At 42.5% G+C, this 22021-nt stretch overlaps 1 protein-coding gene across 9 annotated transcripts in view; it reads right to left on the bottom strand.

Moving 5' to 3' along the window:
* The window catches only part of STAG2 (stromal antigen 2), an 88714-nt gene extending 67257 nt beyond the window's left edge, over positions 1–21457 (bottom strand). For 8 of the 9 annotated variants that reach the window (XR_003993102.2, XM_030497159.2, XM_030497161.2 and 5 more), the window contains exon 1: positions 21267–21457. The gene's annotated coding sequence lies outside the window, so the exon portion shown is untranslated. The remainder of the gene's footprint in view (positions 1–21266) is intronic. The other variant, XM_030497165.1, reaches the window with a different exon arrangement.
* Positions 21458–22021: the final 564 nt, after the last annotated feature.

Raw genomic sequence — 22021 nt, 5'->3', positions numbered from 1 at the left:
TAACAGAATGTCATCAGGTTTTTCTGTAGCATGTACAAATACTAATCTCCTCTTCCCAAGCAAAATAATTGTATGCCATTCTCTATCAGACCATATAATGATGTTATTAACTGTATGATTACAGACTACAAGTTATGTTCTACAGCAACAAAGGCTTAATCATTCTTCACATTACAGTATTTCTATATTTAATTCTGTATAACAGCCCAACTGAGTATATACATTTTAGAATTGCAATCACAGTTAGTCCCCGTGAGCCCCCCAAAAGAACACATTAGGGAGAAAATCAAAGTTGTTTTGACTGACAGGTGAAAAACTGTAGATTATCAACTGAGCACTTTAATGATATTAACAGATCTTCACCTGACTTCCTCAATAATTCATTTCCTTAAGTTTAAATAGAAGGCTAAAGATCATTCTGCAGAGAAAAAGACAACTGTCCAGCATTATTTCCAGACGGAGATACCAAAATATTTTCACTTCCTTCAATAACCCTGAAGAAAGTGAAGTGTTCATCAAGCAATTCACTTTACATATGAGGCGACTCCTTGGAGCAACACAAGCAGCAATTCCCAGCTCAAGAAATCTCCAAGTAGTTGCTGGATTACGATATACATAACCCTCAAGCACTAGCATAAAATCATGTCATTAAATGGTTCCCCTTTACCAAAACAATATTCTTGTTCAAAATGGAAGCTAATACTTGTCAACAGAGAGAAGACAAAGAAGTGCCTGGTTGTCTATGTAAACTAAATCTCTCGCCAATTAACACATCAGGTTTCATGCACTACAATGATTCCCTATCCTGAAACCGAAAGAACAAATTTAAGTCTTGATACTTACCATTCCCAAAATTTACATTAAAACAACAGACTAAATAAATACTGTTTATTGTTATTTATGAATCACAATCTCATTTTACATAAGCAGCAATAGTTTAAAACATGTCAATTTCCAGCACAGCAGCAGAATGACAGTATGGCTGTATGCTGGAAGTAACAAACAAAGAAACAAATTGAAAAGACATATTTAAACCATTACAGTTCAGATACCATTTGATGTTCTCATATGTCACATAGCCTCTAACGTGCAATATGACATGCTACTTGTTAACAGTTCTTATCTAGGCAACATGATGGCAAAACCCAAAAATTCTGGATGTGATTTTCCCGTTTTCTGGAGCACACAATATAGAGCACATAGAGACTGACTGATCACTAGAAAAAGGGAATTTTCATCTTCTCCAGGAAAACGAAAACATTTTGTAGAAAAAAATCATTTTGTAAAAATCAACATTTCTGTCAATAAGACTAACAGCTAGACAGAATTTATATTGGAATGATAAGTACAGGGCAAAAAAAGTGCATGAAAGGAGTCAACACTAAGCACACGAGACAGATCCTTACTAACGAGCAGGATAGAAATCACAAATAAGAAGGGAAACACTATGTAGTGACCATGTTTAAGTATTCAGCACTAATGGCTGATAATCATATTCTGTAAGCAGCAGAATCAGAGGTGTGATGCTGCAAATGCAATAAATCCCCAAGGAAACAATATGTCTTCAAGATGTTCTCTAGAAACTGCTTATGGTTGATTAAAGTGGCATCAACAACACATCTAGCTATGCACAGGCAGGTAACAGTCACCCCACACTGCTAGATTTGCATTAACCTTAGCAGTTAAAAGCCAACAAAAATCAAACCAGCAATACTGCAGTATTCCAGTCCCCTCAATTACATGAAAGAAGGGATGCACGTGCATGTTGTCAAGAGTGAAGAGAACTTACTATTAAAAACATTTGGTAACCACATTAGCAAACCTCTCCTCTTTCACAGGATATATTGGTATTTTTAACACAGACATAAAATCACTTAGGAAGAACAGCATTTCAAGAAAGATTGACAATTTTATAATTTAATCTATTCATTCCCAGTAATTTAAAACAAGTCTTTCACAAACTTTTAGACATGAGAAAATTGTTGACATTGGATACAGGTTACCTGTTTTCCTACAAACAGCTTGAAACCAGAAAGAATAATGAATACCCACAACCCAAAGCCCAAAGAGAACTGCAAAGTTGGAAGAAGTAGTATTCATCTTCCTGGTCTTCCCCCAGCCATTTTATAGCTGACAAAATTTCTGCCATGTCTGCTCCAGCACTGCCCGTACTTCCATATGTGGGGAGAGAAAAAAAAAAAGCACAATGCATTGCAACAGAAGGTATCTAGTTCTAAAACCTTCTTGAGTATACAGGCAGCACTCACACTCGCATCTCTAACATCAATCTATCCCCCCCTGTATCCCAGGCTCTCTACATCCACTATGACCCATTACTGATCCGAAGGAAATCACGAGTTACACATTTTTACATTATTTTTGAATCTCACTTTAACCTGTTAAAATTGCTTGGAACTTCTGGAAGGCTTCTGCAAGTCTTCTCTAATGAGCTAAAAATCCTGCAAGCACACAGAGTACAGGCAGTCAAAGTACAGATCTAGGCAGTAACTCCTCAGCTGATTTATCAACGGTTAGAAAGAAAAGCTGTCGTGGTTCTAATGCTAAAAGTAAAATGATGTTCAGCGAAACCTACATGCACAATGTGTATACATTAAAAAATGTTGTGCATCACAAATATCTGTAAATATGTAACCCTTATTTATTAAAAAAAGACAGCTTTTTAACTACACCAAACTTACTCCTTAAAACAAGCTATTAACCTGACAGTTACCCTTCAGACAAGGCAAGCTCTGCACTGTTCCTTGAAAAAGCCATGGTCTTCTCAACCAGTGGTCTAAGACAAGAAAAATGTTTTTTAAATTTAAGCCACCAAATTGCTAGGAATACTGTGGAATCCAAAACATTTTTCTAGAGCCTACCTACTTGAATCCCACATGCTTTAGTCATGTGAAAAAACTTTAAGAACCCAAATAAATACACTTCTTTTCCCCATGACTGGACACTAGTGTAGTTTTCCAGAGAAATGCCAGAACAAATGCTATTGACAAGAAATTAGAGGATTTCTTAGAGGGATATGAGTTTTAAAGTAGACCTTTGAGGTAGGTATATTGTACCTAGACATGCAAATAGCTAAATATGATTGGCCAAAGCAAAAGGAACTGCATGACCATCCACTACAGCCAACCTACCAAGGTTCTAGCCCCACTAAAGAACAACTGAATCAGTACAGCACATCCTAGTTTTAAGCTTCCCTCACCAAAACTACATAAACCAAATAGCAAGACCACTGACACACATTCTTTTAAATTCCTTTTCTAGCTCTGCTGAGTGCAGGAGCTACAGCGGTCATCTAACTTAACCCCAGCAAAGCCCACATTCCTCCAGAACTCAGCAATACGCCTGCTCACCAATTCACCTGTGGCCTTCAACCACCATTTTTCTAAGCTTGGGTTTTCACAGCAGTTTCTGTGAAGGAACATATTATTGCATGTCTGAGTTAGATCAGCAATATACTTCAAGAAAAATTACAAGGAGAATTACGTTAACAGAAAGTTTCTCTCAAGCATTTTTTCAAGAGCGCAATACTGTACTTCTTGCTTCAAAGTAATTAATCATTTCAATTAAAGCTGACTGGTCTAATGTGGAAACTTTTCCTGAGAGAGTGAAAAAAATGCTTGGGTTTTACCATCTCCATCGATACATGCAAGAGCAAAACGAAATTTTAGTCCAAGAACTGCTTTATGAGCTTGCATTTATGACTAAGCTGACTTTGGGCCTTCACATTTCTACAGGTAGGGAAATCTATAAAAGCTTAACAATGTATTGCAAAAAAAGAAGGGGGGGGGGAGAGGAAAGGCCTTTATAATAATGCTCATCTAACTAAATCACAGTGAGTGACAGAACAACTGGGAAGACCATTTTATTTCTCCCTTCCCAGCCTTTTGCCTTAACTGGTACTAAGTGATCAAGTCTACTTCCATAGATGCGAATGGGTCCCTAAAAAACAGTACGTCCCTGGGCTTTCTCCAGTATAACAGGTTATTATAAGAGGTCCTGATGGAGTTTCCCAGGCCTTGTCAGAGATAGTTGTTAATGTGGACCCATTAGCTTACAGCTCCATTATTGACAACTCCCCTGTTTCTACTCACTACCCTGAAGACCATTTACCTCACAAGAAGAATTAGCAAACATCAATGCTAGAAAGAGGGGGTTTTTTAATGCAATGAAATAGGGCAGCACTACCATGTCTTTCAGAGAATTCCGGAAGACAGAGGAGTTAACAGTGTTCAAAGACAGATGCTATTCATAAATCTAAATATGTGGGGGCAGGAATGAGGGAGCAGGAGGAAACAAATGAAAATGGCACGAATAAAGATCTCCTTCAGGAAGTTAACTGCCAACAAATTAGAATAAGAAGATTAATACTCGGCCATTATGGACAATATTTACCTACCACATAATTTAGCCTTTATTATGCAAAATTAGTAATACCTTCCTGCAATATCTGTGCCTTTATTTTAATGAGGCTTTCAAATAAGAGAAGTTTAGTATTCAGTTATTAGAAATTTCAACAAGAACAATCCCATAAAGCCATACAGATAAATAGCAGATACTGATGGGTATACTCATCTATACTGTCATCACACACAGTGCACAAGGAACAACACGCAGGGGAAGAACAACCCAGTCTATCCTAAGTATAACATTTCCAGAATAAATAATCACCTTATTCCAAAATTAAGTCACCGGAGGAAGCGTCTCAGCACAGGAAGATCTAATTTATAAGACAGTCAAAACCTGCAGCGTGAACCTTAAATCACACCATCTTCCAGATTTCTGTGTAAACATTTGCCTTCTGTGCCACGGGACATACAAGAACACTGGAAGAGGCCTTTCACAGCGATACCGCAACCGTTAATACTTGGACAAAGTAACACCAGCTCACCAGTCATGAAAACCTGACACGTTAGACCGAGGCACACAACTACATTTCTGGTTTTTTTGTACCAACACATGCCACCAGATCTTTCCTGGACAGAAGATACATGACTCATCATTAAACCAGTTTGAGAATTATAGGTCGATTTTACAAACAGGCAGAATAAGTTAGCACCTTCCTAACATGAAACTGAGGCATTTTTGATTCAACAACACGCTGCTGCCAGGCCTTTTTCACAAAGAATGGGCACCAAAATATGACTGGTTTGTAAATTACAAAAACATTAACAAACTGGAACAACAATGACAGAAAGCTCTTACTTCATCAAGCACCAGTTTCATTTAGTTTCTGTAAAAGAACACCTATACTGGGGAGGGGAGAGACCAAGAATAGAGAAAGCTTCATGTACTCCCTCCCCCGATGAGCACATAGCTTCAAATGTCACTGTTACTCTAAAGTAATGGAAATTAAAATACAATTAAAAGAAAGCCAACCCTAACCCACACAGGAGGTAAAGTATCTCCAAGACTAAAGACAAGCTCACCCTTTGTTCAGTAAAACCAATGCAGACTATAACAAACCAAAATACTGTACGATACACCCAACAGCAATGCAAAATAGTATTTCCAACTATGTTACCAAATAATTTCTACTACATTTTCCTTGAAGACACTCTTTGCTGCCCTAAGTTTGTATTTCTTTCAATGCTGATTTATCATTATACTGTATCATTAAAATATTCTATAAAAGTATTTTCTCAAAATTTTTGACCACTTTATTTCTTGGTGAGTTGTAGTTCTTTCAAACTAAACAACTGATTTTCCTCTCCTTTCCAACTCACTCCATGTATATCCATACAGACATACAAAGACTTAGCAGTGCTGTCTCAAGATCTGAGGATCTAGTAACAACTCTGGTGAAAGGTATCTTTCAAGTACCTTCTTTGCATGCCAGTAACATTTTTTATTATCATAAAATGGTATTAACTGTTCTGATTTGCTGAAAGATACTGCTTCTGAATGTGGCAATTGCAATAGTTAAGCTTTTGTATGATGCCCAAAATAGCAGTGTTTTTACAGCAACACGCAGCTTATACTGTTTGACATATCTAACTGATTAATTCAGTCATCTACGTGTCCCCTGAATAAAGCACAGAATCTTCTTTCATTTAACTCGGAGTATAATCTATTCCCAGATTAGTGGCTCCAGAGAACCACTTAAATAGAACTATCAAGATGGTAAAATTTTAGCAGTCTGAGAACACAGACACCCCAGATTTCTAACACTGTAGACTATGTTTTACTATATTGTGATGCACGTGTCCCAGTGTACAACTTGCAGCACATACCCTTCAACTCTAAATGTTAAGTCTTTTATTGCAGAAACTACCAAATCCTAAAAATTAAACCCATATTTAAACCCATCATGTTCTCCAGCAGTTGAAGGTTTTACGCTATTATTGAAAACCTGAGAATATCAAATGCCTAACACATGCATTTTACAAAATCCATTTTTAACACTCAAGCATTTTCACTAGCTCTCTTTACTTTCCCTTTTCACAATCCTTGCCTTTTACATGCTTTCTCAAATTGCCACTCACCTTTAGAAAAGGAAGCTGTTCAATGGCAACAACTTGACCAAGTGCTTATAATCTCCAATTTTCTTACAATATTCCTTTGAATTATCAACTGAGAACATATCTTACACCAATTTGAACAGACTGCATTAAGTATATCTAACCTCTTTTTTGCTAAACAATGAATGAATGAAATGAAACTACAAACAATAACCATAGTAGTTTGATAATACAATAAAATAGATAGGTTGCTACTGGTGAAAGGAACAGTCCCACTTCTCCCTGCACTTACTTCTGGCCATCTCTCATAGTCAAGGGCACTTGTCAGACCCTTTGTTGAGCAACCATCTATTAATTTCTTTCTGAATGAATTAGCTTCCCAGCAGTTCAGTAAACTGAGCTGGCTTGACAAAAGAGTCCTGTGGCTGGTGCACGGAAACAGCTCTTTTCAAAATCAGCGAGACACCAGAGCAGACATCATTAACTGTCAAATTATGTCAAAGGGAGAAGAAGAAAGAAAAAAAAAAAAACCAGATGCCTATACTGTTTTGGTAGACTGCAACTGCTTCAGAAGTTGCTATACACTGCTCCAAATCTAGCTTATATTCTCTTGCTACAGTGCTATGATGCATCCTTGATACAGCACCCAAATGCCAGCACCAAGTGTTATCGAGCAAGCGATGTAACATAAAAGCCTGGCCCCAACATGCTGCTTTTTCAAGAACAACAATTCATAACTCACTCTGTTTTGCGGTGTCTCAATAAATATTCTGACAAGCCAATAGTTGATCACCTTTGCCTAAACCCTCTATAAAACGGCCATGAAAGCAGCAGACATGTGACAGAAATAGAAACATAGTTACATCCTTGCTGAAAAAGAACCACTAGCTCGTTTTACCAAGTACAGCCAAGAGTGGGCTCATTTAGGTTCTATAATCCATTACTATTACAATGTTTCTTCAGCACATCAGACGTGATCAGAATCTGTCATTACCCTATATGAAGTCAGGACTAGCTTTATTCAACCACAGACAGCACTCACCACCGAGTAGTCTAATAGTCTAAGAGCACATAATGAGAACTAGTTCTATTTCTAATGATTTTCTGCATTGATCTGTGTAGCTTCTAAAAATCACCACAAAACAACCAAAAAGAATTTTTGTTTATTGCGTTCATACCCAAGTTGTTCTGACTAGCATCGTGTCAGATGATAATCAAATAGACAATTTTCTTTCTTTTCAACTAAGATCTGAAGCATTCTTAGAACAGCCCTAGCCCTGCAGATGGGACACTTATGTCTGCTATTAATCTCTGTACATCACCACTTTTCTTAAAAAGCTACATTTTACACACCTAGTGAAGGTCAAAAGTCTTGGAGCCATTTAATTTCTAAAGGTACTAAACTTTCCAACAAACCAACCCCACTCATTAACTAAAACTCGACAGCAAATTAATACATAACAACCACTTCAAAATTGGTGAACTCTTTCTTTTTGGTCAAAGACAAAAAAAATGTATCAGAAAGTAAAAAACTAGACCTTCTACTATAGACTTTTCCTCTCTGAAATTTACAGTCAACTTTTAACGTGTTACAAGCTACGATTCAAACTTGCTTACAGACTAATAGAATTTAGTTCTCAAAATTCTGCAAACTACATATTCCCCTGAGACTACCCATTACTGTCAGACCATTTTTTGCATTCATTTGGGAAATTTCTCTTTCAACTCTCAGCTGGAAGTTTAAGACCCATATGCACTATCCACCACTTCATTCCCCTTCGCCGCCTTTGTCTCCAAGACACAACACAACACAGCAGAGGAGAATCCATGCCAGCTCTGGTGCAGAAAAGAGAGCTCTTTTAGCCAGCGCCCCACCTATACTAAGGTCCTGAACTCAGTATTTCTTCCTATTAGTCCACACTGTTTCCAGCATGAAATTTACTGTGTTAACCTGTTCTTGCAAATTTTTCAGTTTAACTCCCTAAGGAAACGTTAGAATGACAAAATCTTGACGCTTAAGTCAGAACTGCTGAAGCCTCTCTTTAAAAGGGTGTGCAACATGAAAACATATCCAATGCAATTTGCAAAGACATGCATTTTTAAGTTCATGCATATTACAGTTGTAAACTACCTGAAGAAAAAAATATTTTACAATCTCTTCAAAAGAGAAACAAGCAGTAGAAAATCTGGGTAATATAAGCTAAATTGCACAACCACACAACTTTCTGTGAAAACTGGCACTCAAAAGGGGCAATTTTATGAATTATAAATCTCTTTGTTTTAAATCCATATGCTGATTTTTCAGACACTGCTGAAGCAAAGTATCTCCATACAACACACTAGTCACCTACTGCTGATCAACAACATAGACAAAAACCAACATAAGAGTAATTTTTAAAGTAGCATATTGGATCCTAGTGAAAACATACATAGCTACTTTGGGTTTGGTGCTGTGAGACCCTTACTGTAATCTAAACACTAACAGCTTAATGAATTTGCCACACCACTTATATTTAGTAAATACCAGTTAAGCAAAAACTACCATTTATAACACCAGAACACAGACAGGGAAAACCTTAGTAACTTTTTAGTACAGGTATACAGTAATTAAAATAATTTTCAACTTAAAACTGTTTTAAGATGAATGACAGACAGTTCTGATGAAGCAAGCTCAGAATGAACATTATTCTCTCAGCATTACTTGTTACGAATACGGTATGGCTCCCCAGCTGGAAAGAAATAAACCGTGATATAGTAGAAAAAAAAACCTTGCACAGAAAAGCTTGAAATACCACACACAAGATGAACGAAGTGCCATTCTTTCCAGCAGTCAGCATCCTACAACGCGCGGACCTCCTGAAGAGTAGTACTATACTCTATTCATAACTTTTTTCTACACCACAGTAAGCCAGAAGGGTAGAGTGACAAAAACGGTATGTTAATAAGATGATAAATATTATTCTTAACCACACCAGTTAGAGCATTTCATTCGTTTGACATCAGAAAAAGTAGGGGTCATAACTGGCTGTTACTGATTTATTCTGACAGAAATTGGACTCAAATGTTAAATAAAGATTAGTTAATATTTGCAGAAGACTTTGAACATACAAAATGCTATGTAAGTAGCAAGTATTAAGTCTTCCCACACACTCATTTTGGCATGCCTCCAAGCAGGGAAGTCCCACAGAAACATTTCAACAGCAGTAAGGAGAAACAGAGCACTCAAGCAATTGCAGTTATATTCACACCGATCCTTCTAAGGAGCACCTGCAAAACTGGGGAGAACTTATGCCCAGTAGCCACCACGCTCACTGCCTTCCCCAAATTCAACACCGAAGGAGTAACTCCTGTTCCGACATGGCTTATATAAACGGAAACTGAACAACCCCAATCTCTATAATCCTCTGTACAATCTAAAACTATTTACAAAACTCAAAGTTCTGTACATGTGGCTTTTCCCTTGTCTACTATTTCTGACCAGGCTACAAATTCACAAAGCAAAATCACAGCCTACAGTGTAGCTGTCAGTCTGATCATTCACATGGAAGCTTATTTTCAACAAATCATAGCTTCTGCCTACAGCAGACCAGTTTGCCCAGATCTAAATTCTACAATGGTGAGGAAATGAGCAATAGTTTCTAATCGATCAACAGTAAAGCTCTTCCCAAACACCTGAAGAAGAAAGCCAGCATCTTCTCAGCTAGTTGGAAAAAATCAGAAAATTCCACATTGTAAAAACACTCTGCAAGTTTTCTCCCAAGAGCAGAAGAAAACAAAAATGGTCTGAACTGAGCCTATAGTGAAGTAGAGAGGGGAGGCAAGCAATGTGTTCAAGCATTATTTGGCCTATTTCTCAGGATCTCTGCAGGGACAATGTTACTATTTTATGAAAAAGGGTATGTCTGGCTTAACCGTCAGGTAGCCCTGGAGATGAGACTCATAGCCTCAGCATGCCCCCAGAAACTCAGAAGGTAGGAGAGATACAAGTTGGGAGGGATGGGACTGAAGACCATTGCATAAAATGGTCCACATTCCGTAAAAAGGGACAAAGACTTCACATACAGAACTGGCACTGCAGCTTCCATAAACCACGGAAAACTCAAGAGTGCAAAGGCTTATAATAAGATCTAACCACAACAGGCTGGTAAGCATCCAACTGAAGGAGGAGGTCTAGCAGGGTTTTGACAACAGCATCTGATTAACCATGCTAAGGCTGGAGGAAAATCTTGAAGGGAGGACTCTCCTATAACCATTCCTAAACCCTCCATAACCCCTTCCACGTAATACCTGCACAACTTCTAACTAGCATGTAGATCGAAACCAGAGAAAAATGTACATGATCTTCCTGCCTGCATATATTAATGCAAATCAACAGTAGTCCTGAATTCCTTGCAGAGCTCTAACTGACAGCCCATGTAACATTTTGGGAGGGGAAGAGGAGAAAGGACAACAACAAAACAGAGATGACTACAAAGATTAGAGGACTGCTTTTGGAACTGGCATATTGCCCAAATGGGTTTTAAGAGTAAGATCAGGTAGAAAAGTAGGAGACCACAGCAGGAATAAAGTTTTATTTTCCTAGACCTACAGTTAAGGAAAAAATTGCCACTACTGTTGGACCAGGCAACTGATAGGACATTTCAAATACTGAAAGGGGCAATCCCCCTCAATTCTGTGTTCTTACTGGCCAAATACAATCCTATTTCATCTACTAGAATACTCAATACCCATTATACTGTCCAATAGTCCTCATTGTGAAGAACTGAAAAACTTCCGTAAGTTTCTTAAATCCCCAAGCTACCAACACCACAGACTCACCCTTGTATCCAAAAGAACCATTACAATTTTTCCATGCTTCTCTTCACTGGAGATAGGGGAAAACTAAGCCCATTTGTAGGATTATGCAAGAATGCATAAATCCTCTCTGTAAACAAAACTTCCCCAACCAGTTCTGAATGCAAGGTACGCTTCACAGAAGTTTCTTCTTTTTTGTGCCAAGGGAATACAAACTGAGAATTTAGTTTTGCAGAGATTGTTAATGCACTTGGGAGGGAATATGAAGAATCTTAATACTTGACCCACAGTATATGAAGAGGACGACTCACTGTATTTTCTTCTATCCAGTGTTACTGTAATTAAAGTTTCTAAAAATGCTTTTGACATTTTTATATCATATTGATGTCTATAACCTGTCCTGTGCCACCTTACAATATTTTTGCTTAGCAGCAGCTACTGGTCTGAAGCACTAATATACTCTCTTGTAAGTACACAGCTTTATTAACTTCCATAAAACCACTGCATTGCTGAATAGAAATTGAGCAGTATAACCAGAAAGACAATGCAATGCAGCAAGAGAAACAAAATGCCTAAAGGTTGATTTTTCTGATTATGTTCCAGCTGTCAGGCCACAGGTCTTCTAGTTTACAAAATCTGTTCTATTTCACAGTAGAGTAGTAATACAGGAGACACACACAGCTACATCAACAATGCTTTTTGACTCATAAACACTTAAAAAATAAAGAAATACCAATATAAATGCATCAGTTCTGAAAATACAGCTTAACAAAGTAAGTCAAATGGAAGCCCACTTAATAAAACAAGAACAGCTGAAACATGCAATACTGGAGACACAAATGTAACCCTGCAGCACACAGGAAAAAAAAAACAAAAATCCATTATCACTGAAGTATTTGCCTTAATAAACCATTTCTGTGTTTCGTAAATCAATACACAAAAGCCAGCTTCACCTTTTTTTGGCCAATTGTTTATTAGGCAAGTAACGACAGACCTGTATCACAGTTGCCAGAGAGATACTTGTGCAGCTTTCCTTTCTGGTTACCATAGTTTCAAATGAACTGTAGATTTCTAGAAATAATACTTATGAGGAGGAATAAAAATATCAGTGCTTAAATACAAAAACTGAAAGAAGAATCGTTTTCATTGGTATAGGAATGACACTTAAGTGAACAGGGAAATGCTTACGGAAGCAAGTTTTATTTGCAAGACCTTCTCATAGACATGACAGTGAAGCTTGAGTGTGGACAGAAGGAGAAGAATAAGGATTAATTAAATTATGAATATCAGAGTCTTTCCTTTCCAACTACATTTAAATCAAGATACAATAGCCCGTATCAATTCTGTTTCCTGCCGGTCTGCCACAAGCACAGCACTGCTATATGGAAACTACCACCACTGGGCAGTCTCACTTTTAAAAAAAAAAAGTTTTTATTAAGTTTCCCCAGTTTTCTCCCTTGGAAAAATCATCATAATTAATCAGTTCCCTGTTTCTAAGAAGTGAAATGAAATATACTGCCAGTAGTTCGGGATGTACCACCTTACTACTCAATTAAATTAGTTGGCCGCTATACCCACACCTATAAAAAATAACTTATTCCAGAAATTCATGTTATAAAATCACCTTCAAATTAAAAACTAGACACCTCAAATGCATGCTACATGAATTACGAAACTGTGTTCCTGGCATTTACTACTTACATTGGTGTTGCAGTAACTTCAGTTATCTATATATTCAATTGCCCATAGTAAGATAATAAAGTAACATATAAAAAAAAAGAAAATATTGATCTTAAATACTGACACCCCCACCCCATACAAGCTCTCCTCATACGGAACACTCCTGGCTGGAAAATTACACTCGGACAAATAAAATCAACCAATTATATTACTTGCATATTATCTGCTTACTAAGACTTGCTATGGTCCAGATTTTCAGAGTTGATCTTTCTTAAGGGAAGAACTGGGAGTTTTATCTGAAGGAGTAACAGGCAAGTGCATGAAAGACAGGACAGCCTCCTCTTTAACAGCTTATTTTTATTTGCAAACAAAGTAAAGGGCAATCTTTTTTCCAACCCCCTCCCCAGATGAGATGCTGCAAGGTAGCTATTATTTACTAAAAAACAAACACAAACACACAAAAAGACCCACTTAGGCTGAAGTCCCATGTTAAGTAAAAAATCTATTTCAGCCATAACCAAGAACTGCAACATTACTTCCAAATGAAAAATATTCCTATCTTTCTAGGCAGATCACATGTACTATTAAGCAACGGGAAAATAACTGCATTAAGACCTCTTTGCTGCGTGACTACATGTACAACACCACATCTTCCCAGAAAGCATCAAATTGACAAGCGTGTGCACTAAATGACACTGTCACTAGGTGGGAGTGGGGTACTATGGGGAAGGGTGAAGGCACAGGTAAGGTTACTTGTCCTGCGGATCATCCAAAGCTCACATGCTGGCCAGAAGTTAAGGAGCATTTCACCAAACCTCAGCAGCAACTCGAAGCCAATTTTGGAATGCAATCCCAACTAAATAAAACACACATTCCTAAGGTTTGTTGCTTCCTTTTTAAGTGATCAGTAGTTTCGGAAACGTTTTGTGTTTTCTGAAATGTATATTTGATTTCTTTTCATTATTTTGCTAGTAGAAAACCCTGAAATTTGGACTCCAGCTGTGATTATTCTTATCGCTGTAGGCCACTGCAGACACTTGTATTACATGGCAACATACACCACTTGAGACCTTTTTCAAAATATAAGCAAGATGTTATTGGCTTGCCCTATCAACCCTAGAATAATGGGAAGAGACGCAAAAATACTTTCGTCTCGGAACCACAAAACAGAAGCACTAACAAAAAACCGCTGTAGAAAACAAATATTCTTCCACTGACTTCTAAGTGCCACACATATTCCCTCATGCTAATCCAATGACTAACCTTTACCGCAATAAAAGCATAGTGAAATAAAAATGCATAAAAGGTTGTGTAAGGACAGGACTAATATGCCAACAGATTCAGAGCTGTAAGAAAATAAAAGTCATTTACCTGAAAAAAAACCCCAAAACCCAAAACCCACCAACCAACAGAGTCATCTCTAGATACTGCTTTTTGGGTGGGTATTGTGATTAACTTCTCAATCACAGATCACAATCTACCCTCCAATATATGCCAATCTTCTTACATCTACTCACTCTTCTGATTATATTCCTTTATTAAAATAAGTCCTCCAGAGGGGGAGGTTAGAGCTAGTTACACAACCAAGAAATGTACAGAACAGACAACAAAGTGCCTTCCTGGACACAAAGGGTGTACGCGGACAAAGCAGCTACAGGTCAGGTAACTTGATTTCCCTCTTTAGTCACAATAAGACAAGACATAACTGCTTACAAATGCTGTTCTATACATCCTTCACTTCTGACTCAAATTGGCATAAAGAAGTTTAGAAACAGCCTGTGCTCCTCCATACTTTCTGAAATGTCAGTGTATTTACTCTGGAGCCAGTAAAGGCTAGGAAAAGCGACACATGAAAGCCAAGGGGGGGTATCTTGGGAGATCAAGTTTTCCCACATCCCTATCTCCAAAACTTGGTGCCAGATCTCTCCTCAGATCTGACTAGTTGCACAAAAATGTTTGTGAGCTGCAAGAAAAGAAATGCCTCGCTTTCCCGTTTTCACCCAAGATCTCACTGGTCTGACATTTTCTTAATAATGCAATACTTGGAGATACACATACTAAAAAGGGATAAAGCATTCTGTGAAGTATTGCAATGCCATAACCCAATAAATTTAGGACTCTTCCAGTCTTTGTGATCCCAGCCATCAAGCTGAGAGGATCAAGAAAAAGAACAGTTTTTTGTATTGATACATGAATAGTGAAACATCTTCCTCAAGATAGAAGCCAGTCAGACAATAGCCCCTCAAGCTTCCCAACTTGAACAAGTCAGCATTAGCTCTACATTTGTCTATGGTGATCTAAATGAGGGCCATCTTCACAAGTTTCTCTTACACCATATTTACTCTCCCCCCTCAAAAAAAGCCAACTTCACCAGATTCTTATGAACTCCAATATGAGAAAACTTGAAGAAAATGAATTCTAATTAAACCAACATATGATTAAAAGTACATTTTTAATCTCCAACTCTCAAAACAGAAGTTTTCACCGTATCACTCATAAGTAAATACCTGACCTTGTTAAAAGTCTCATCAGATTTCAAGGCTTACTCTTAAATCACAAAGATATCAAACTTCTTGAAAGCATTTTTTTTTTTTTCCCCCTAATATAAAAAGCCAACTGAAGTCACCGGACTAATCTTCAAACATGAAATCTGTTCAGAATGGTGCAACAGTTTTAAGTGGTTTACTCCAGAAAGCAGTCTTTTAGAAAACACAAATGCTACAGCGAAAGCTTCAGTTATGCTGATGTAATACTGCCAAGGTTACCAAAAGCTCCTCCCTCCCAAATTTCCTTTACCAAAACCAGAAATCCAAGTCCTTCTACCTCCATGCACTGGCCTCCAAACATGGCTCTCCCACAAAGACCCTTCAAAGGCCCCCATAGCGCCCTCTGCGGTGCAGGGCCACGGGTGCAACAGAGTGACTGAGACCGCCGCAAACCACAACCAACCCAGATTTCGTTCCAGAAGTAGCCCAAACCTGAACACACCACAGCAAGGGACTTGGCACACCATAAGCTCCTTCCTGGCAGGAGGGACTCTAGTATCCTAACCTGGACATTCATTCTGCTTGTAGCCCCATTTAGTTCCACCTATGTCCACAGCTAACACTACAAAAGGGTGGGGAGGCAGGAAGAGGACCAGAGCAGACCAAACCACAGGACTACCAGCACCAGAAGAGCTACAGGACCATGAAGAATTCCCATTTTTACTTACCCTTTGACTTTACAAGTGGAGATGATCTAAAACGTTGGACAGTGTTGAACCTAGATCAGCACAATAATCCTGTGTGTCGCCATTTAAGTTTTGTGACGCATACAGGAAAGAGCTTTTCCACCCCTCCATTGGTTTGTTGTATATAAGCTTCATGTTTTACAACCTACAACTCCAATTGCCTGTTCACCCCTGTTTCTCAAGGACTAAGTTACCACTTCATTTCTTCCTCTTGTCAATGATTCTCACATAAAAGGAAGCTGAAGTTTTCAGAACGTGAAGAGTTTAAGTGCTACGGAGAAAGTGAGCAGAGCTTATTTAAGAATATTAAAGTGTTAAGTTGATGGCTGCTATCAATCACTTCTTTCCATTACAAGACAAGTACTGAAGCAGATGAAGCTCTTGGAAATTCTAGCATCTAGCTGAGAGAGACACAATCTACAACACATTCCCTTTTCCAGTATGTTTTCTTCACTCCTCATACACACACACACGCACACACAAAACAAACACCACCAAATAAAACCCAAACCCACCAGTACTGTATTTTGGAAATTCACACCTACGGTATTCTCCTAAGTTTTCAAACTAATCAGAGAATAAATGGTCAGACTGAAGGCAGAAATCACACCAAGTTCCAAACCTCACGTCATTCAAGGAAACACAGCATTCCAGTAACACAACCGGGAAGCATGACTAACCAACAGAAATATTTCCTTACTTTTGGGGATTCATTTGGTGAAAATAAGCAACCAAAATGTTTAAGGCTTCTGTAAAACATACAACCTGCTTATGCTGGCAACACAAGTTCCAGAAAACTGACTCTCTTCTGTATTTGCCTGCAGCAAAACAACTGAGACAGTAACACCACAAATGAAAATGACAAATTGAGGACTCTCAAATCACTCTAAATTTGAACCATAAGTGACAAAGAGCAATCTAATTAAAAAAGTTCATCATGTTCTGATGTGCTAACATTATTTCATGATTTGAACAAGTCTAACGTGGCTGCTCCCACCAACAAGAGCACACACTTTCAAGTGGTTTGTTGCCTGCAGCTATTTTCTACAGGAGACTGTAGTAGCATGCAATATTCAAGAGAAGCTGTCTACATTACTTTAAAAGTAAAAAAAAAAAAAAAAAAAAAAAAAATCAGTGGCTGTTCATAAGTTCTACTGAAACAAAATGAAACTTAAAGAGAGCACTTTACTGACAATTTTATTTACACTCCTTCCAAGCAGAAATTACTTCATTCCGCACATTTATGCCTTTAAAGACTTCGACACGTAAAGCTGGAATGTGATATATTTATGGAGTTTGAGTTAGATTAACAGCCAGCTAATTGAATACTATTTTAAAAATAATGCTCTTCCAAGTAGAACAATGCCGTTTAAAACCAAATATTTTAAATAAGTTATGAACCTACCAATTTTTTGTCATTTCACAGAACTCATTTAAAAAAAAAAAAAATATCCCAGCATCATGAATTTGAACCAGTAATTTTCAGCTTTTGGTTGCAAAACATCAAGACATTATGTCCTGCATGCAAATTTTAACTAAACTTCTTAAATACAAGTTTAACGAACCCTTACACTGCTTACTGACTTTACTCCGTATTATCTTCCTGAAACTGTAATAAAAAAACGTAAATGGTTGGAAAAGCTCCAAAAACTTAACTCTGGCTTAAGCACGTAACTTGGGAAATATCTGAGCACTAGGAAGTTTCACAGGAAGATTGAAGAGTCTCTCCCATCCCACAGTTCCATGCCATTGTTTGTTTGTTTGAATTTAAGCTTATACAACATCCAATGTTAAGTTCACCACAGTCAGTACGAGCAACAGTAACAGAAATTTATGAGTTTCCCTCATGGGTTGCACAAAACCCACCTGTAGATGACACCATAAAACGTCACTGGTTTTCCTAAGCACCACCCACGTGAGCCCTCCACTAGACGGGAGCAAGATCTACCTGTTAGAAATGGGAATTTACGCCAGTTTTTCTTTCTTCTATAACTTTGAAGCATTCTTAGTCCTTAATTAATCAGAACAGGATGGGGATTCCCACCCGTTCAGCTCTGTTGCTGAAGGTTTAGGCTACCAGCATGGCAGCTGCCTTCTCACACTCTGCTTCATTGTGTAATTAAACTGTCATCATGGGTATAAAGGAAAATACAGTATTACCCAGCAAAAAGCCCCCATACGAGAACTGCAGCATTGTGATTCTGCAACAGATCGCCACCAAGATTTATCCGAAAAATGAAAAGTGGGGAACAACAAGCAAGTAATATCAGGGAGACAGAGATTAATGCCTACCAATTGCACAATCACTCGTGGTGTTTATTTACCTGCACATAACCAACCTGCCTGCACATAGGTATTCTGTAAGTCCTGGACAGTTCAATACCAGACAAACACTCCAGGAATAATAACGAATATGTGGATAAGCAATGTATTTATGGAAAACAGAATATTAAAACGGAAAAAAAAATCATTTCAAACGACCAAGCATTATAAACGAGAAAGAAATCAGTCACAAGTCGAGACTGAACTGCCCAGAGTTAGCAGTGGGACTGTGCTTGGAGAACATCTTGCTCTAACAAGTGCCAGGAACTCTAGTGCCATTTAGAACAAGACTGGACAAAACTCCCGGACCGCGTAAAGACGGTTGTAGAGCGGCTTCGAGGGAAGCGATCCAGAAGGCGTTCTCCTGCCCTGCCCTTCCCAAAAAACCCAGCTGAACAGGGACGGCGCGGCCGCGAGCTCCAGGCGGAGGGTGACCTTCGCCGCCGCTCCCCGCACGCCTCGGGCAGCGCCAGCTCCCCCGCGGTAAACGGAACCCCCGCCGGGCCCCGGAGGAAGCCACCGCCTCCCGCCCGGGCACGGGCCAATGGGCGGCGGGCGGGGCGGCGGCCCGAGGCGGCGGCGGCGGAGCAGGCCCCGCCGGGGCCGCCTGTGACGCACTTCGGTAACCCGACTCCCCGCCCCGGCGGGCCCCGCCGCGCTGCCATGGCCCCTCCTCGCCCCGCCGACCGACACGGCAGCGCGCGCCCGGCCCCGCGGGTTACCTCCGGGCACGCCGGGAGGCGGGGGAACGCGGGGTCGCACCGGCGGAGAAGGCGCCCGAGGAGACCGGACACGCCAGGGTGTGGCTCCGGGGAGCACAGGGGAAGAGCGCGGGGGGAGTTGGCGGGGGGGGAGTAGCAACGGTACCGGGCTGCCGAAAAGTCATTAAATAAACACCAAACAACTGCAGTAACTACAGCACCGGCGTCGGCGGACGTCGGAACTTTGTATTAACTCCGGACACCGCATCCCGTGGGAAGACAGCAGCGAAAGCCGAGCCGGGGCAGTGCAATAAATCAATAAAAAGCAGCTAAAGAGGGAGCCGAGCACCTTCGCTCCCCGTGCTCGGGGCGAGAAGAGAAAGGAAAAAAATTAGTATTTTTTAAGGTCGGTCGGTCCCGGATTTCGACGGGACGGGACGGACTCTACGACATTACCGGCGATGGAGGTAGAGCGGCGGGGCTGGCACTCGGAGGCACCAGCACCCGGGCAGGGAAAGGACACCCGAAACCCGGGGCCGCCCAGCCCGGCCCAGCCATCTGCCGCCGCTCTCCTCCCGTCCACCGCCTCCCTGTCCCTCCAAGTCCCTAACCACAGCAACAACTGTGTATTTTTAATCCGTGTAGAGAAAATAAGCGCCCAGAAAAGAAAAACACCAGGAAAGCTCTCGCTTCCTACCTGGGCAGGGTTCAGCTCAGTTCAGTGCGTGCCGAGGAGGAGGGGGCAGAGAAGCACTATCTAAAACAAAAGTGGCGCCAAAACCCCCCAGTAAGAAGCATTCTTCTTCTTCCTCCTCCTCCTCCTTTTCACCCCCTCCCCCACCGGGGCCGGCGAGAGCCCAGCGGGGTTCCTGCAACACGCGGCTCCCGGCACCGGGCGTCCCCGGCACAAGTTGGCAAGCGCCCTTTCTTTACTAAAAAAAAAAAAAATAAAACAAGCCGAACGGAAACTGCCACAACTCTCCCTCTTGGCGGGCAGCCGCCCAAGAGCTCGCCCAAACTCACTCGGAGGGGAAAACTCGCCCCACAAAGGCCCTTCCCCGAGCTGGGCGCCCGGGGTGGGGTGGGGGTCGCCAGCTCTTTCGGAAGAGGCAGCGAAGGGAGGCGGGGGGAATGCGCAGGTCAGTCCCCACGTCCTCACTTGGGGCGAGGGAACTCGCTCCCTTCAGCCCGGTCACTCGGGAAGGGGCGGCCGGAGTTGCCCCAGCTCGGCCGACACGGGGAAGAGAGACGGAGGAGAGGGACTCCGGTCCCTCGGCACTTCCCTCCCAGAAGCCGCCGGGCGCGGGCTGGCAGGAAGAGCCGAGCTGCTGGGCAGCGGGAAGGAGAGTGAAGGGAGCCCGAGCGAGCGCTGTCAGGGCTGGGAGTCCCCCTCTCCCCGGCCTCCTCCGACACCCGACCCCGGGGCACCGGTAGCCGCCCCACCATTTTCTCCTGCGCGCCGCGCGGCCCAGCGCTGTGCCCCGCCGAGCGCGGCCCGCTCCGTCCGCGGCGGCTCCGAGCGCCGTCCCCTCCCTCCGCACCCCCCGGGCGGCCCGGCCCGGCTTGCCCACACACACACACCCCGCACACACAATGCCCGAGTCCTCCATCTTGCCAGCAGCCCCCGCTCGGCTCGGGAGAAGGGGGGAGGAGGAGGAGGAGAAGGTGGTTCTCCATTTTAGCTCGCCGTGCGCTGGGCCCAGCCTGCCCGCGGCCGTGCTCTGGGGAGGAGGCACGGGGCTCCGGGCGGGCAGCGGGGGCCGCTTTCGGCGCCCTCTCGCTCTCTCACTCGCGCTCCCGCTCGCGTCCCCCCTCCCCGCCGAGGCGCGCTGGGAAGGGGGGGTGGGGAAGCGGGGGGCTGGAGTGTTTTCGCGGCTCGGCCCCGCCGTCCTCCATCTTGGCTGCGCGGAGTCCCTGTGGCCAGCCGGCCTAGCGCCCCGCGCCGTCCTCGCAGGCCCGGGGACCGCGGGCCCCGTTCCGGCTTCTCTCCGCAGCCACGCACCGCGATCCCGAGTCCCCCCTCCAAACTTCCAGAAGCTTCGCCGCCATTTTCTAACTTACCTTGCCCAGTGTCGGCGTAGGCAGCGAGGAGGCCCAGGCGCGTAGCTCCGCTCCTATATCCGCGGCCCGGCTGCCGGTTGCGCGCCCGGCCCGGCCCGTCGCGGAAGCTCGGCGGCGGCGGGGGGCTGTGCGGGGGGCAGTGCGGGGCGCGGGCAGGTTGTTTAATTTGGCGGCGGCGCTGGGGATTGTTTGGGGTGTTCGCTGCTCGGCGGCTCGCGACCGAATGGAGGCCGCAGGCGCCACCTGGCGGCCACCAAGCGGCGCCCGCTCTCCTGGGCGTGGGGCGACACCTGCCGGCGGGCCGCGGGCACGGCCGCGCCGAGCGGGGTAAACAAGGTGCCGCGCATGCGCGGGCGCGCGCGCGTCCCGCTCCCGCTCCGCCCGCTCGCGAGCGCGGCCGCCTGAGGGGAGGGGGGCGGGGCCGCGGCAGCTCCGGAGCCGGCCCCAGCCCCAGCCCCGGCCCCGGGAGGGGGAAGAGGCGGCCCCGCTGCTGGCTGCATGCTCGGGGCAGGATCGGGTAACCGAGGCGGGCGGACAGCCTAAAAAGGAGCGGGAGCTGCGGCTCCAGAGCGCGCCCGCCCTCACACGGGCGCACACAAATGGGGCTGGGTGTCCTCTGCCTTGCAACACAGAAGTCATTAGAAAATGATTGTTAAGCTGAGGCAAAGTTCAGTCTGTCTAGAAATAATCCATTAACCGCTCGCAGTTCCTCCTCGCTGTCCCGTGCTAGTAACGGCAGGCCCTCAAAGGGTAGC

Source organism: Strigops habroptila, chromosome 9 (assembly GCF_004027225.2).
Source record: "Strigops habroptila isolate Jane chromosome 9, bStrHab1.2.pri, whole genome shotgun sequence".
In the NCBI taxonomy this organism is placed as follows: domain Eukaryota; kingdom Metazoa; phylum Chordata; class Aves; order Psittaciformes; family Psittacidae; genus Strigops; species Strigops habroptila.
The sequence above is the reverse complement of the archived record's forward strand: the minus strand, read 5'-3'. Positions and strand labels throughout refer to the sequence as shown.